This window comes from Macrotis lagotis, chromosome 5 (assembly GCF_037893015.1).
Source record: "Macrotis lagotis isolate mMagLag1 chromosome 5, bilby.v1.9.chrom.fasta, whole genome shotgun sequence".
NCBI lineage: Eukaryota > Metazoa > Chordata > Mammalia > Peramelemorphia > Peramelidae > Macrotis > Macrotis lagotis.
Window position 1 is genome coordinate 265,166,263 of NC_133662.1, and position 14,297 is coordinate 265,180,559.

The 14,297-nt window shown below is 43.8% G+C and overlaps 1 protein-coding gene across 2 annotated transcripts in view; it reads left to right on the forward strand.

Annotated features, from left to right (window-relative positions):
• Window positions 1–662: 662 nt before the first annotated feature.
• COL6A3 (collagen type VI alpha 3 chain) overlaps window positions 663–14,297 on the forward strand; it is a 93,670-nt gene continuing 80,035 nt past the window's right edge. For both annotated transcript variants that reach the window (XM_074189796.1, XM_074189794.1), the window contains exon 1: window positions 663–943. The gene's annotated coding sequence lies outside the window, so the exon portion shown is untranslated. The remainder of the gene's footprint in view (window positions 944–14,297) is intronic.

The following is a 14,297-nucleotide window of genomic DNA, read 5'->3' on the forward strand; positions in this document are numbered from 1 at the left end:
ATGCTCTGGGTGGGGGTGATTTTCCATCAGCATTTGGAACCAGAGGATTTCTTCTAATTCCAGGAGTCTGGGCTTTTCATCTCCTCTCCTTGCTTCCTCAATAAGAAATAGAATTTGGGTGAAGGAAAAATCTGGCCAGTTTTGACAGTTAATTTTTAGAAAGTGAATTTTAATGGAACAGTTATTGGGAGAAGCCTTGACTGGAAGAAGAAAACTGAGGGTGGGGTCCCAGTGGGAGAGGGGAGCCTGCATTTCCTGTTTTCTCCTTTCAGCGATGTTGCAAAATAGCCCAGGAAAAGCCACGGCTACCCAAGTAGGGTGGGAGAATTCATGGTCTCACCTCCTCAGGCCCCTGCCCCAAAGGTGACAAGCACATGTGGCATGGCGGTCCTTAGCGGCGATGGGTGCAAGGGTCCGACTGTGGGCTTTGGGGGGTGCAGGCAGGACTTGGAGTGTGACATCAGCCTGCAACGGGGGCCAGAGGCAACAAAGCAGGAGTCTGGTTTTCATTTAGAGTTTGGGTCAATCATTCAGTGAGGAAGAAAAAGAGGGAGGAGGAGGAGGAGGAGAAGGAAGGAGGAGGAAAGGGAGGAGGAGGAAGAAAAGGAGGAGGAAAAGGAGGGGGAATAGGAGGAGGAGGAGGAGGAGGGGGCCGAGGGCCCTCCACTGTATCACTGGAGAGCATCCAGTTTGCAGCTGTAGCCTCCCACTGAAGGCAGCTGAGCTCACCCCGGCCACAACCCTCCTGGAAGAGAGCAGTGTAGAGGGCTCTGTCCCCCCTCCATAGGCTGCACCCCACATCCCCTCCCACCCTGCTCCTCTTGGGGCAGAAAAGCAGCCTCCAGAAAGGACACACAGACCAGAGGGAGGCGAAGGATGAAGCAGGCACAGACATAATCAAACCCCGAGGTCCAATACACAGAATCCTTCAGGTTTGCTCAGGGTAAGTGTCTTTCTGCTTATGTTTCCTTCCTTCCTTTCCAAAGTCTGGTTCAAGTTTGAAAGCTGAGGGGTCTCAGGCTGAGCTGCTCCAGAAGCTCTGGCTCTTTTCTCTGGTTTGGGATGGAAGTTCAGAGATGTCTTTTCTTCCATTCTTGAGACCCATTTGGATTTCTGTGGTGTGAGGGGCTTCCCCAAGGGGTCCCTCTCTCTGCCCCTTAACGAGTTTGCAAAGAATCCAAGTCTTTGAATATTCATTATTCAGCTGAGTTTTGGAAATTTAAAAAAATCTCACCTCTGTGATCAGCCTCTGTTAAAGCACTGAGAGATCTCCAAGTGACTAGTGTTAGGAGGGAGCCTCCTCTGGCCGATCCCGAAGGGCCCTCATTTTGGAGTCAGAAAACCTTGGGTCCCAATTCCAGCTCTGCCGCTAAGGCTCTCTATGACCTAGAGCAAGTCACTTACTGACTTCCCTGGACCTCGGTTTCCTCCTCTGGTCAGGGAATTTGGACTAGACAGCCCTAGGGACCCTGGTAGCTCTTCCTCGATGATCCATCTGTATGAGATAACATTTGCAGAATACTTTGCAACCTTTAAAATATAAAATAAAAATGTAAACGCTAAGTATTTATTATGATGATAATTTATTTTTTAAGATGACTAGAGGACCTCAATGGTCCTTGTGTATGTTCCCATGACTAAAACAAAGCCTTCCAGTGCTTTCTTTTCTCACTGAGATTTGCTGTATGGCATGGACCAGGTTGGGTAAGGGATTGTGCCCATTTAGTGCCCAACTGAGACTTGGTACAGGCTTATAGTTCATGCTAAGATTCAAACTAAACCAAACCAAGTCAAATGGAGTAGTCTTTACCTGGCCCCATTTGTGGCTGGTGGGTTGGGGTCTATTTTAGACAAGGATTAGCATGAATTTCTCAGGTTTGGGGGAGGTCAGTCACCTGAGACTGGGACTAAGGGTTCCACTATGTGTGCTCTCCAGACAGAGAGGGTTGGATTCCTGCAGAATCCTGCTCCTGGGATGTGAGGGTCCCATTCCCATGCCACACTTGGGAGCTCGAGGAGAGTCCTCCACAGGGTGTGGTCAGACAAGCCTGGCGCCTGCAAACAATTGGGGTAGGGGTTGGGCGGGGTTTTATTCTCTTCTCAGTAGGGCTCTCCATGGAGGGCACAGCTAGCTTATGGAGGCAGCTGCCCTCCAGCCTCAGTGGTCCTGAGGACCCCTACCTTTGGGGAGGTTGAACTGAGTTAGGTGCTAGATTCAGGTCCCTGTCATCTCAATGTTCTCCTACCTACTGCAGTTATGGAAGGCTAGGGCTGGGCAGGGCAGGGCAGGGTAGGGCAGCACCACCAGAATTTGGAAGAAGTGGGTTTAGAATTATTTCACAAGTTGAGCTACTCCAGGGGTCCCACAAACATGGATACAATGTGAATTTTTTTAAAATAAAAATACGAATCACCAATTGCCTGAGTGATCTTGGTCAAGTCGCTTCTCTCTAAGGGCATCTGTAAAATGAATGGTCAGGACTTAGATGATCTTTGAATCCCTTCTGGTTTCCAATTTATGATTCTATGGCTTCCCTGAGCCTCAGTTTCTTTCTGTCCAAAATGAGGACTTTGGACCAGATGTCTCTTTTTAGCTTCAGAGTTTTTATCCTATGATTAATATGGATCTTCACTGACACAGCTTTCAATCTCCCCCCAGCTCTGCAGACAGTGAGTTATAGCCTGATGGCTAGGACAATGCCACATCCCTAGGGGAAGGGGTGCCCTGGCAAATGCTCACTGATGGCAGAGAAGCCACTTTGGGATAAAGTCAAGTCTGGACCAGAATGAAAGACTTTTGGAGCTGGCTCTCTCAGTTCACAGATGGGGGAAATGGGGCCCAGAAAGGGGAGGTGTTGTCTTCAAGGGGATCCAGCTGCTTAGTGACAGGGTCAGACTTAGACCCTGGGTCTTGGCTTGGACCAAGATACTCACCACCACTAAAATGACAGAAACAGCAATGCAGAGAAACCAAAATAATGGCTGATTTCCACCCTCTCCCCCCTCCATTTTTTTTTGAAATACAAAATAAGATCTTATTTCTCAGAAGATGACCACTGCTAATAATGCTTGGCTCATATAGAAATGGAAATGAATCTTCACTTTCTGACTTCTGAGAAATAGAGAGAAATGCCCTGCCACTTTCTCACCAAATTGTCTTTTTATCTATTTTGGACATTTTAATATGCCCATATGTTGCCTTCTGGGATAGAATGGAACCTCCTTAAAGGGAAGGATACCTTGCCTTTGTCCTTTGACTTCAGTGAGAAGGCTCACTAAAATGTATTACTTATTGGTGAGGGGGACAAGACTCCTCCTGCTGAATCCCCTCCCCCTCAGCATGTTGGAGAGAATGAATGGTGATTTGTTCGGGCTGTGGGCCAACCCTCAGCCCACCAACTGGGCATGGATCACGACTAGGAAAGAAGGTGTAAGAGGGGGTGGGGGGTGGGTTGGGGTGGGAATACAGAAAAGGGATGGAAGAACAGTGTGTATTTGCTCAGGGTTGAGTCTGACTAATTCATTCTCTCCTCTCTTCATCCATCCACTCTGAATGAACAAAACCTAAGAAAGACTGCAAAAAGTGGTGGCATGGTTGGAGCGGGTGGGCTGGTTGTGTAAAGCAGACAGGGAAGAAGGAATTTATATTTTTTCGAGGTTAGGTTAGTAATTTCTTCATGTCTCAGGCTAACTGATCATGAGTAAAGGGACAGTAAGGACTAGAAAAAAATAAGATTTTTTGTGTGTCTGTGTGTATGTGTGTGTGTGTGTGTATTCTAGAATAGAGTTAGAGGCGGTCTCTGAGTAAAAAAAAGTAGTGGTCTAAGAGTTGGCACATAGGGTCTACATACAATAACCTTAAACATTAAACATAATGATAAGATTTGCGAGCTCTGTCGCTAATTTGCTATGGGTAAAAATCCCTTTCCCTCCCTAAGCCTCAGTTTCTTCATCTGACTGGCCTCCATCCCTTAGCTATATGATACAGTGAGTCATCCCAAGCAGGGCTATTCCAAGTAACAAGTCCCTGCCAGCAGAGGGACTCCTGGTCCCTAGGCAGGGGTGCTTGTGCATTGAGGTGGTTTCCCAGCAATGGTTCTCGGGGTCTTTTTGGGTGGGTGTGAGGCGAGACTCTGGTGAGGACCTTCTGTGCTGTACTTGGCTTTGCTGGATTTCTCCCTCATTCCAGTTCTCCAGAATCTTTGGGTTCCTTTTGGGGATTCAGCTCATGCCCTCATCTTTGGTGCTTTCTCCCAGTCTTTGCCTTTATTGGTGACAGGAAAGTAGAAAGACAGCCGGGGCTGGGGGCTGGGGGGCTGGGCTGATCCACAGAAGAACCCGGCTCTGCTCAGCAGCTGCAGAATATTTCAGTGGGCTCCCTCCCTCAGGACGCGGCGGGATCCCCCTCCTGAGAGCCCTGAAACATCGGGAGGATTGTCCCAGGAATTCTTGTGCAGCCCGGGCTGAGTTAGAGGGTCTCTGAGGCCCTTCCAGCTCAGGACTCGGGGAGTCTCATCACCCCCATCTGTTCAGTGGTTCAGTTTCCTATACACAGAGAGACTGAGCTCAGTCCTGGGATGAGTGACTGGGAACTCATTCTTATTTGGCTGGAGCACTGGATCGCTCAAATTTCGACCCTGCAGTTTGCATTCTGGGTTTCCTTGGACCAGTCATTTCTGCTTTCCAGAGTTTCCTTCTCTGAAAAAGGACTTCAAAGGTCCCTGTGGACCCTAGAGCTGTGTTCCTCTGCCCCCCACCCCGGAAGGGGCCTTTATTTGTTTGTCTAGCTCTATGCACCTAGCTTTCTAGTTCTCTTCATTTTCTCTTTATTCATTAGCTTTCTGTCATTCCATGTATATCACTGTGTCTTCATCTTTCTATTTCTTTCTATCTCTGCTAATTTTTTCTACCCATTCTATGTATATATGTATGTATGTATCTGCCTTTCTATCTTATCTATTATCTATATTATCTATCTATTATCTATCTCTATCATCTATCTGTCTGTCTATATCTATCTGTCTGTCTGTCTGCCTATCTATTACCATCTATCCATCTATAATCTATCCATCCATTCATCTATCATCCACCCCTCCATATGTATTTATCTAATCTTTTTCTTCCTCTGAGGCTCTGAGTAGTTTGACAGCCAGGGGATGCTGGAACTTTCTTCAGGGACCTTCAAGGCATCTTCTGTGTGAAATTCCACATTTTCATCTCACCCCCCCCCCCCCATGTTTGGTTGCATCAGCCTTTCTCCTGGCACATCCCATTGTAGCCAAGAGTCTTTCATCAAGATTCTTTGACTCCTTAAGGAGAGTGAGAAGTCTTCAATATATATATATGAGACACATTCTGGCGTGTGTGTGTGTGTGTGTGTGTGTGTGTGTGTGTGTGTAATCCATGGTAAAGTCAGTTTTTCCCCTATGACAGGTTCTCTGCTCATTGATTTTCCTCCTCTCCCCCAGTGTCATTGCTTGAAAGCAGAGTCAGTAAGCAAGACTTTCCTATTATATAAACACTTCTAGGCTTGAGGCAAAAAAAATCCCTCAACTTGCCCCGTTACTAGCTCAGTTTAAGGAGGGGAAAGCAGAAAATGACCAGTTTCAATGACTGTGGAGTAACCCAAGGAATTTCTTTCTCTAGATCATCTATTACTGGCTTCAGTTTCTTTGTTTTAAGGGAGAGGATTTTATCATCAGACAGTATAATATAATGGAGTGAGCATTGGATTTGGGTGAAAATTCTAATTCTGTCACTCTGTGACCTTGGCCAAACTCTGAGCCTCAGTTTCCCCCTCTGTAAAATGAGGTCAATTGGATCAAATTTGTGGTATTCTATGTGTCTTTTATTGGGAGATTCCAAGGTACAGGTTTTTGGAAATGGTCTTCTCCGTGGAAAGATTTTTTTTTTCCCTCAACTGGAAAGAGGTAACTCCCAAATGCTTGGCAGCCTCCCCGACTGCCTGGAAGGGTGGGGAAGTGGGAGCCCCAAGGTACTTGGCAGGAGTGTCTCATTGCTCTCTAGCGCTATGTCCTCTAGAGGGTGCCCTGCTCCCTAATGTCTTCTTTTTGCTTCTTGAGTCTGGGTGGGGGAACTTACTTTCTGCCAGAACCCAAACCCCCACCAGTCCTGGACCAAATCCAAGCCTGGAACAAATGTGTTCCATTGGATTTCAGCAATACACAGATTGTCTTTCCTAAATTGGAATAAAATCATGTCATCAGAGACTCATCACTTGGGGGTTATTTGGAGAGAATGAAGCTTTTGGGGATCGATTAGTGTTTGTGTAGCTCCCTGGCCTCTTATACTGTGAAGAAAAAAACAGCCTAGTTTGCTGTGAACTTTGTGTGAGGATATTACTGGGACTGGGCGAGGCAGGTCCTCTTCTCCTCCCTGCTCATCTCTCAATTCTCCTGGCTTTAATTATCACCTCCTTGCAATAAATCAACCAACAACAAATACTTTAGTGCCTATTCCATGCCAGACAGGCTCTGGGCATACAAAGTCTAAAGTAAAACAATTTCTATTCCGAAGAAGCTCACACAGATAATTCACAAATTTGTATTTTCCACCGCCTACCTCTCCCCAGGGCTTCAGTCTCATATTTCCAGCTGCCTGTTGGACATCTCCATATGCATGTTTGACCTGAATTTTCAGATACAACAGGGCCAAGGGTGGCGTTGTGGAAGGAAGGGGCTGAATTTGGAATCAAAGGATTTGAGTTTAAATTCCACATCTGCCACTTCCTTTTGCCTCACTTTCCTCATATGTAAATTGAGAGAGTTAGACCATGTGGCCTCCAAGGGTCTTCTAGTCCCACATCTAGTGTTCTGTGGTCTTGACTCTTGTCTGCCATTTTCCCACCTCTTACTCTGTTATCAGTACCCTATCTTGCCCCTACACCATCATTTTCTAGGCACCCAGGTTCCTAAGCTAGGGCGCTCTAAGTTTAAATGCAACCTTAGACTCTTACTAGTTATATGACCCTCAACAAATCGTTTAATCTCTGTCTACCTCAGTTTTTTTCAGCTAAGGATAATAATAGTATCTATCTCCCAAAATTGTTGTGAAATTTAAATCAAATAATATTAGTAAACTGCCTATTGCAGTGCCTTCCTTGCTTCCCTCCTTCCCTTCCTCCTTCCTTCCTTCCTTCCTTCCTTCCTTCCTTCCTTCCTTCCTTCCTTCCTTCCTTCCTTCCTTCCTTCCTTTCTTCCTTCCTTCCTTCCTTCCTTCCCTTGATTCTTTTGGACTCCTCTTTGTTCCTCAGTCCTACCTATCCAACTGTCACATAACTCTCCATTTTTGCTGTATCTACCCAGATGGGATCCTTCCCTTTACTCATGAAGACTATTATAATACCTTCTTGGGTTCAACAGCTAAAGGGTGCTGAGAGATTATCTCTTTTTACCCCTCTCTCTGCTTCCTGCCCATTTTGCCCCTGGAAATAAAGGCCCAGAGAGTTACTTTTCCAGGATCACACAACAAGTAATTATTTGAACCCAGGTCCTTCTAGCACATAGTAGATGTTCAATACATTGTTGGTCTAATTGAATTCTTTGCATTGAATCAATTATCTTGGTACTTAAAACCCAAGGTTTTGGAATTCAGGAAAGTGCAGGTTCAGGAAAGCGCAGCTGCAGATACACTCCTGGTGTCTGAATGAACAGAAATTCAGTCGCTTCCACCCATGACTGGGACTGGTGACGAGGGTGTGGAGGATTCAAATTAGTTTGAAAAGTATTGCTTCCTATTACATCTCTCAAAGTGTTAACCCTAAGGTCAACCTGAATTCCAATCCTAGCTCAGACATTTACAAACATAGATGACCTTGGACAAATCACTTGCCTCAGTTGCATATTTACAATAAGGGACTTGCATAGGATCCTTGTGAGGAAAGCATTCTGCCAAACCTCAAGGCATAACATAGGCAATGTGCTTTGTCATCCTTAAAAGAAGCACCATCTAAATACTAGTAGGGATGACACATAGGTTGGGATGAGCAGCTCTTCTTCTGAAGCAAGAACAAGTTACTGAACTGGAATTAACCAGGAAGAAATCAAAGGAAAATAGAAAAAAGATTTTGGCCAGAGTCATAGCACCGTAGGAACAGAATTGGAGGGCACCAAAGAGACTATCTTGTATTTTATAGAAGAGGAAACTGAGGCCCAAGAAGGTTAAAATGATCTCACAAGGCTCATGCCAGTTGTGTGGGATTTGAACTCAGGATCTCAGTTCTGGAGTCCATTTACTTCAACTGTGCTGCTCTGTGTCTACTATGGGCCAACTGTTGGGGGGGGGGGATAGAAGTGAGATTGGAAACCACCAGCAGTGACTCTGGCTTGAGCGCCTGTTCTATTTGATACCAGAGTGGTCGAAAAAAGAAGGGTGATGTCTGAGGTAGAGGAGAGATCGTCAGCCCTAGCCAGGAGAACTTGGGAAAGGAAAGCGGGTTCTATGAGCTGGCCCATTTCTCAGATACTTGACTTTTCTTGACACTGAAACACATGATTTCATTATGAGTCTGATGTTTTCACAATTGGAAATGACCAAATGGGTCTGACGACAGCCCAGGTCTCCCTCAGAGACCTTCCAGGAGAAGGGAACCTGGTGTTAATTTTACAAAGGTCCTACTCAGACAGGTGATGGCTGTCTAACTTTTATCTCACATTTTAAGGTTTGCCAAGCACTTTTCAAATATGATCTCATTTGAACCTCCCAGCAATCCTGTGAAGTAGATGCTGTCATTATCTTCGTTTTCTAGAAGAGAAAACTGAGGCAGACAGAGGTTATGTGACTTAATCAAGATTTAATATCTCATAAGTGTGGAGGTAGGGTTTGAACGCAGGTCTTCCAAAATCCAGGCTTAGCTCTCTATCCATTGCACCACTGAGTTGATACTTAATAGCTATATGACTTTGCACAATTCATTTATTTCTTTTGAACCTCAGGTTCCTCATTTCCAAAAGGATGGCTTCAGATGTCCTTATCAACTCTAGGTCTCAAATCTGGTCATTTAGCCTTGACAATCCTTGGTTTGCCCCCTCTACAGAAGGGGGGGTGTGATTAACTAACTAATTCCTGGGGGGGTGGTTAAGAGGTGCCCTTTGCAAGCTTTGCCGTGGAATAGAAAGCAAATGATGGGGTTTCTCAATCAGAAGCAGGAGGTGAGCTGAAGCTGGTACCCTGCTTGACTCTACCAACCCATACTGCTTGTGATTTCCAACCTGGGACTGCATCACTGATGCTAAACTTTGGTAGTTATTCATTGTAACCTTTGTCACAGGCCTGTAACTTGGGAGCTCCCACCTAGCCCTAGGCAGGGTTACCAAGACCAGTGAAGTGTGTGGAGGCTTGGGACCTGGAGAACTGCTGGAGATTGTATCAGAAAGACAATTAATTTGACTTCTAAAAAACCCATCATTTAATTGAAAACAGTATTTCCCCCTTATTCTACATAAAGTCAATAAAGCAAAAAAAAAGGTGCATAATTTTTCCTTTAATGTTTCAAGGACTCTTCAATCACATTTTTCCAGGTGTGGACAGAATGCTGTGGTGAAGGTGGGGGCAGGGAGTGGGCAGACAGCAGGCGATGGCCAAGCAGGGGGAGAATTCTTAAGGCAAAGCTTTCCCGAGCCGGCCTCTCACCAGGGGGAGGCTATGTCATTGGTTTGGAATGAACGCTTGTTCAGGGCTTCTCAGGAGCCAAGAGGGATCAGCTTCCTTGGGATGAAGCCTGGTTCTTCTGGTGCTCATTCCTTGTATTATAAGCTGTAAGTGCAAATTTATACCAAAGCTTCAATTGGTGGGCTGAGTTATCAATGAATGTTAGGCCAGGAGCCAAGTGTGATAGGAGGAACAACCAAAATCATCCTCTTTTTGGTTGTTGAGTTCTTTTAGTCTGTCCAATTTTTGGTGGTCCCATTTGGGGTTTTCTTGCAAAGATACTGCAATCGTTTGTCATTTCATTCTCTAGTTCATTTTACAGATGAGGAAACTGAGGCAAACAGTATTAAGTAGCTTGTCCAGGGTCACACAGCAAGAAATTGCCTGGGGCCAGATTTGAATACAGGGAGAGGAGTCTTTTTGACTCCAGATCCAATCTCTCCATTGGGCCACCAAATTGCCCCCAAACCATTCTTGGCTGATTTAATACTGACCAGCTGATGACATTTGTGTAAAGCAACAGGTCTGATCCTTCCCCCACTTGATTCTTAGAGTTACTAAAACTGCTTCTGGGGTTCATTAATGCAACATTCCTTTTATATGGCCTTGAATGCCTCCACACCTTTATTTAATTACATTAATAAAGGCAAGTTTTCTGCCTTTCCCATTTGGATCATTCCATATGTCTCTTCCAGTCCATTCTAGAACACACAAATCCATATACAGACATATATATATATATATATATATATATGTGTGTGTGTGTGTGTATAGTTCCTGCAGTCCAGTAACTCTGACCTGGATTGTACTGACCTGGGATGGGTTAGGGGAAGGTAGAGGCAATGACAGGAGGAGCTGAATGACTCTTAGAAGAGGTCTCAGGGCAGCAGTAATGAAGGGCTTCAGCCTAGGAACTTTGACATGTGTGTATGCCTTTGTTTTTGAAATGGTTTCCTTGTGTGTCTTTCTTTAAAACAAATCTAGACAAAAAAGGCTGAAGAGGTGATCATTGTTAATAAGAACCCATTTAAAAGTCTCACAAAATAGTTGGAGAAGCAGGGTGGCATTGCTCAATGAGTGGACTTTGTATTTTTTATGTGATGCATATTAGAGATTAGGAGCTCCCTGAGGGGTTCTGCTCCCTCTTGTCTTTATGTTTACAGTGTCTAGCACAGTATGAGTGACGGAATTGGGGCTTAATGAATGCTGACTAAGAGATAGCCCAGTATGGAAGCTGGAGATCTAGATTGGAACCAGAAAAACCTCGGTTCAAGTCCTGACTGACAATGGCTTGCCGCCCTAATTTATGAAAGGCTGTTAACCTCTCAGATTCTCAGTTTCATCATCTGTGAAGTGGGTGGGGGATTATAACATGAATTGACAGGGTTGTTGTGAAGCTTAAGTCAATTCAATAAAATCCTTAAATGAGATTCTCTCTCTCTCTCTCTCTCTCTCTCTCTCTCTCTCTCTCTCTCTCTCTCTCTGTCTCTCTCTCTCTCTCTCCCCTAGCTATCTATTCTGTGCTTCCAGCCTTTCAATATTCAATAAAAAATAATTAGTTGGCATTATTATCATTATAACCTAAAAATATTCCTCAATGAAAATAATCAAGAAAATATCTTACAATGAGTGCGACTGATCCTTCTTCCCATTTGAGTTAACTGCCTTGGGTCCCTAGCTATACCTAGAAAATCTAAGGTCTCCCTTCCCCACCCCTAATTCTTAGAGCCCTTAGCAATGTATTTAGGAATATTGCTTTTGTTTTTCCTTAGGTTAACAAAGCCAGGTTCCACTGAATTAATTTAAGTATGTTAATGCACTTTCAAAATGTTAGTGCTATTTTCCTTAGAGTCACAGATGAGAAGATAAGAGGACCTCAATTCCCAAAGCAGCCAGAAAGTCTAGGAAACAGCTCTAGAGCTGAATTCCACCAATTGTTTTTTTTTTTTTTTGTTATAGCTACATTTTTATTTCTTTGTCTACTTCCATGCCATCCGTTTTGATCATCCCTTAGCATCTTACATTAGAGCTAAAAGGGATCATGGAAGCCACTGAGTATAAATGCCTCATTTTATAGATAGAGAAACTGAGGCCCAGAAAGGGATGGGATGACTTGCCCAAGATCACTCAGGTAAGTAGCAGAGTGGAGTTTTGAGCCCAGGTCTTCTGAGGTTAAATCCTGTGTTCTCTCTGATAATCTAGATTGCCTCTTTTCATCCTGTGTTGGTTTCAGTGATGACTATGGCAACAATGCCAGTTTATTCACCTTAACCCTGCCTCATTGGCTGCTAGAGACAAAGTCCTAACAGCTCTTTCCTAGTTGAAGCTGTGTTTGAGATAGACCATACTGCCTCCCTGCTGTCCTGAGCTGCCCTTCCTTACAAGTGCTACAGTCATTCCTTGGCCTAGCTTCATAGCACTCTCTTAACTCCTCCTGTACCAGGCTCTCTTTTGGTTATATCCAGAGGAGAATGATTCTAAATTGAATTGTCTTAAGGTGAAGATTCCTTCCATAGAGTGTTTGGTCTCAAGTCCATCCTAATTTAATCCATTTCATATCAGTTTAATATCTGAGAACAATATGGCGACCTCTCATTTCATGGCCTTCCTATCACTGCTTTAGTCATTCTGTTTCAGAAAAGAAGGAGTGTTTGGATGATTGGCCAATTAGCAGAATTATGGCAAAGTTCCCCTGTTTTCTATTGGGATTATTCCCAGAAAAAGTCACACTGGTATGCTACTCTACTTTGAAACTTGACTTAGATTGTGCTCTCCCTTTTAAGGAATTTGGGAGGCAATGTAGTATAGGGAAAGCATGACGTAGGCGAGTGGTTTTGGCAGATCTGGGTTTGAATCCCAGATTGGTCACTGAGTAGCTGTATGGCTAAATTACTTTGCCTGTTGGGTTTCAATTTCTTTCTCTATTAAAAAGAAGGGGATAGAAGACATAACTTCTAAGGGCCATTCTCTTCTTAAATCTATGATTGTTGCGTCAGAGAAATTTCACAAAGGGTTCATTATCCTTGTACCTATGGAAGGGTCTCCATTCTATTCTTATAAATTCAATCCTCACTGCTCTTCCCTTCTTCTTTTTATTGAAATTGTGACTTTCCCCTTCTCTGGTAACTTGATCTCCCATTGTTTCTCCCTATGTTAGAGAAACATTCATTTGTTCAACCAGCATTTAACAAGAACCTTCTGTGGGCAGAAGATGGTCCTAGACAGTGATAGAAAAATAAAGTTTGAAAGACATAACTACAGTTCCTATCCTCATGGAGCTTATAGTTTATTAAAAAAAGATAAAAACAGAGAAATAATATATAACATGGTAACACAACTGGATTGTAGACAAAGTGCCATGTAATATCTGAGGAAGAAAACAGGTCATTCTTGACTTGGTTGGCATGAGGGAAAAGCTCATAGAAAGGCTGGATTTAAGCTAATCTTTGTAGTGTACATAGGAATTCAACAGAGAAAGAGGAAGAGGGAAGACCTCAATGAGACAATGAATAAGGAGAGTAGACATGGAGTTTGGAGTGTAGTTACCCATGGTCATGGGAGATATCAGAGACAGATCTTGGGGCCAGAACTCTCCAAGAGGCACCATGGCATAGAAGACAGAGTCAGGAAGGACTGGTTAGACATTTACTACCTAGATAATCCTGAGAAAATCACTCAACCTATTTTGGCCAGTTTTCTTATCAGTAAAATGGGAATCATGATAGAACTTACCTTGTGAAGTTATTATGAGATAATGCTTATAAGATGTTTTGAAAGTTTAAAAGGTATATATGAAGGTCATCTGTTACTACTTTTTCTATGCCATCAGTCAATTAATAAGTATTTTTGTGGCATCATCAGGTTCCAAGACTTACCATGACAAAAAGTAAAGTTATCTATGCTCTTGAGAGCCTGGGGGTCTAGGGTTCAATGAAAGGTTGGTCATTGTGTTTTGGATGACAGAGGGGCTCCGGACCATTTTGGCTTCAAAACCCTGGATGAAAGGGTTTGCAATCAAGTGGACCTGACTGTGGTCTTTGGGTTCACTCTCACCCACTATCTTGTAGTAGAGTTCAGTGTACCTTTACCTCTGGGATGCAATAATCAGATAACATGCACTATCCTCCCACCAATGTGCTGCCATCATTGCCATATCCTTGCTTCTAGTTCTGTTGTTAACCATTTTTATGTGTCTGGGACCCTCTTGACAGTCTGGTGAAGTTGAGGGATCCATTATCAGAACTATATTCTTAAACAATGGAAGGAGGGGGTTCTAAATTTCAATAAGAAGTTAGTGAAAATAAAGATTCACGTTCATAGACCCTCCCCGAGACCTCTTACCTCCAGATTGTCTCTAGTGGAATGCCCTAGGGATCTGTCCTTGGTCCTGTCCTGCTCTACCTTCTCTGTGATTTGGATGACGTTATTAAAATGACACACCTGGCAAATTTACAGAAGACAGGCGTTAGGAGGAAGAGCTGGTATATTGTATGGGAGAGTGATGGCAAGTCACAACCTCTTTGTGCTTCAGTTTCAAATGAGTGAAACGGTGTCCTAGAACTTATGTATTTTCTTGTACTAGTGCTTTTATGAAGATAAGAGATTTTTATATATTTATATATATATAA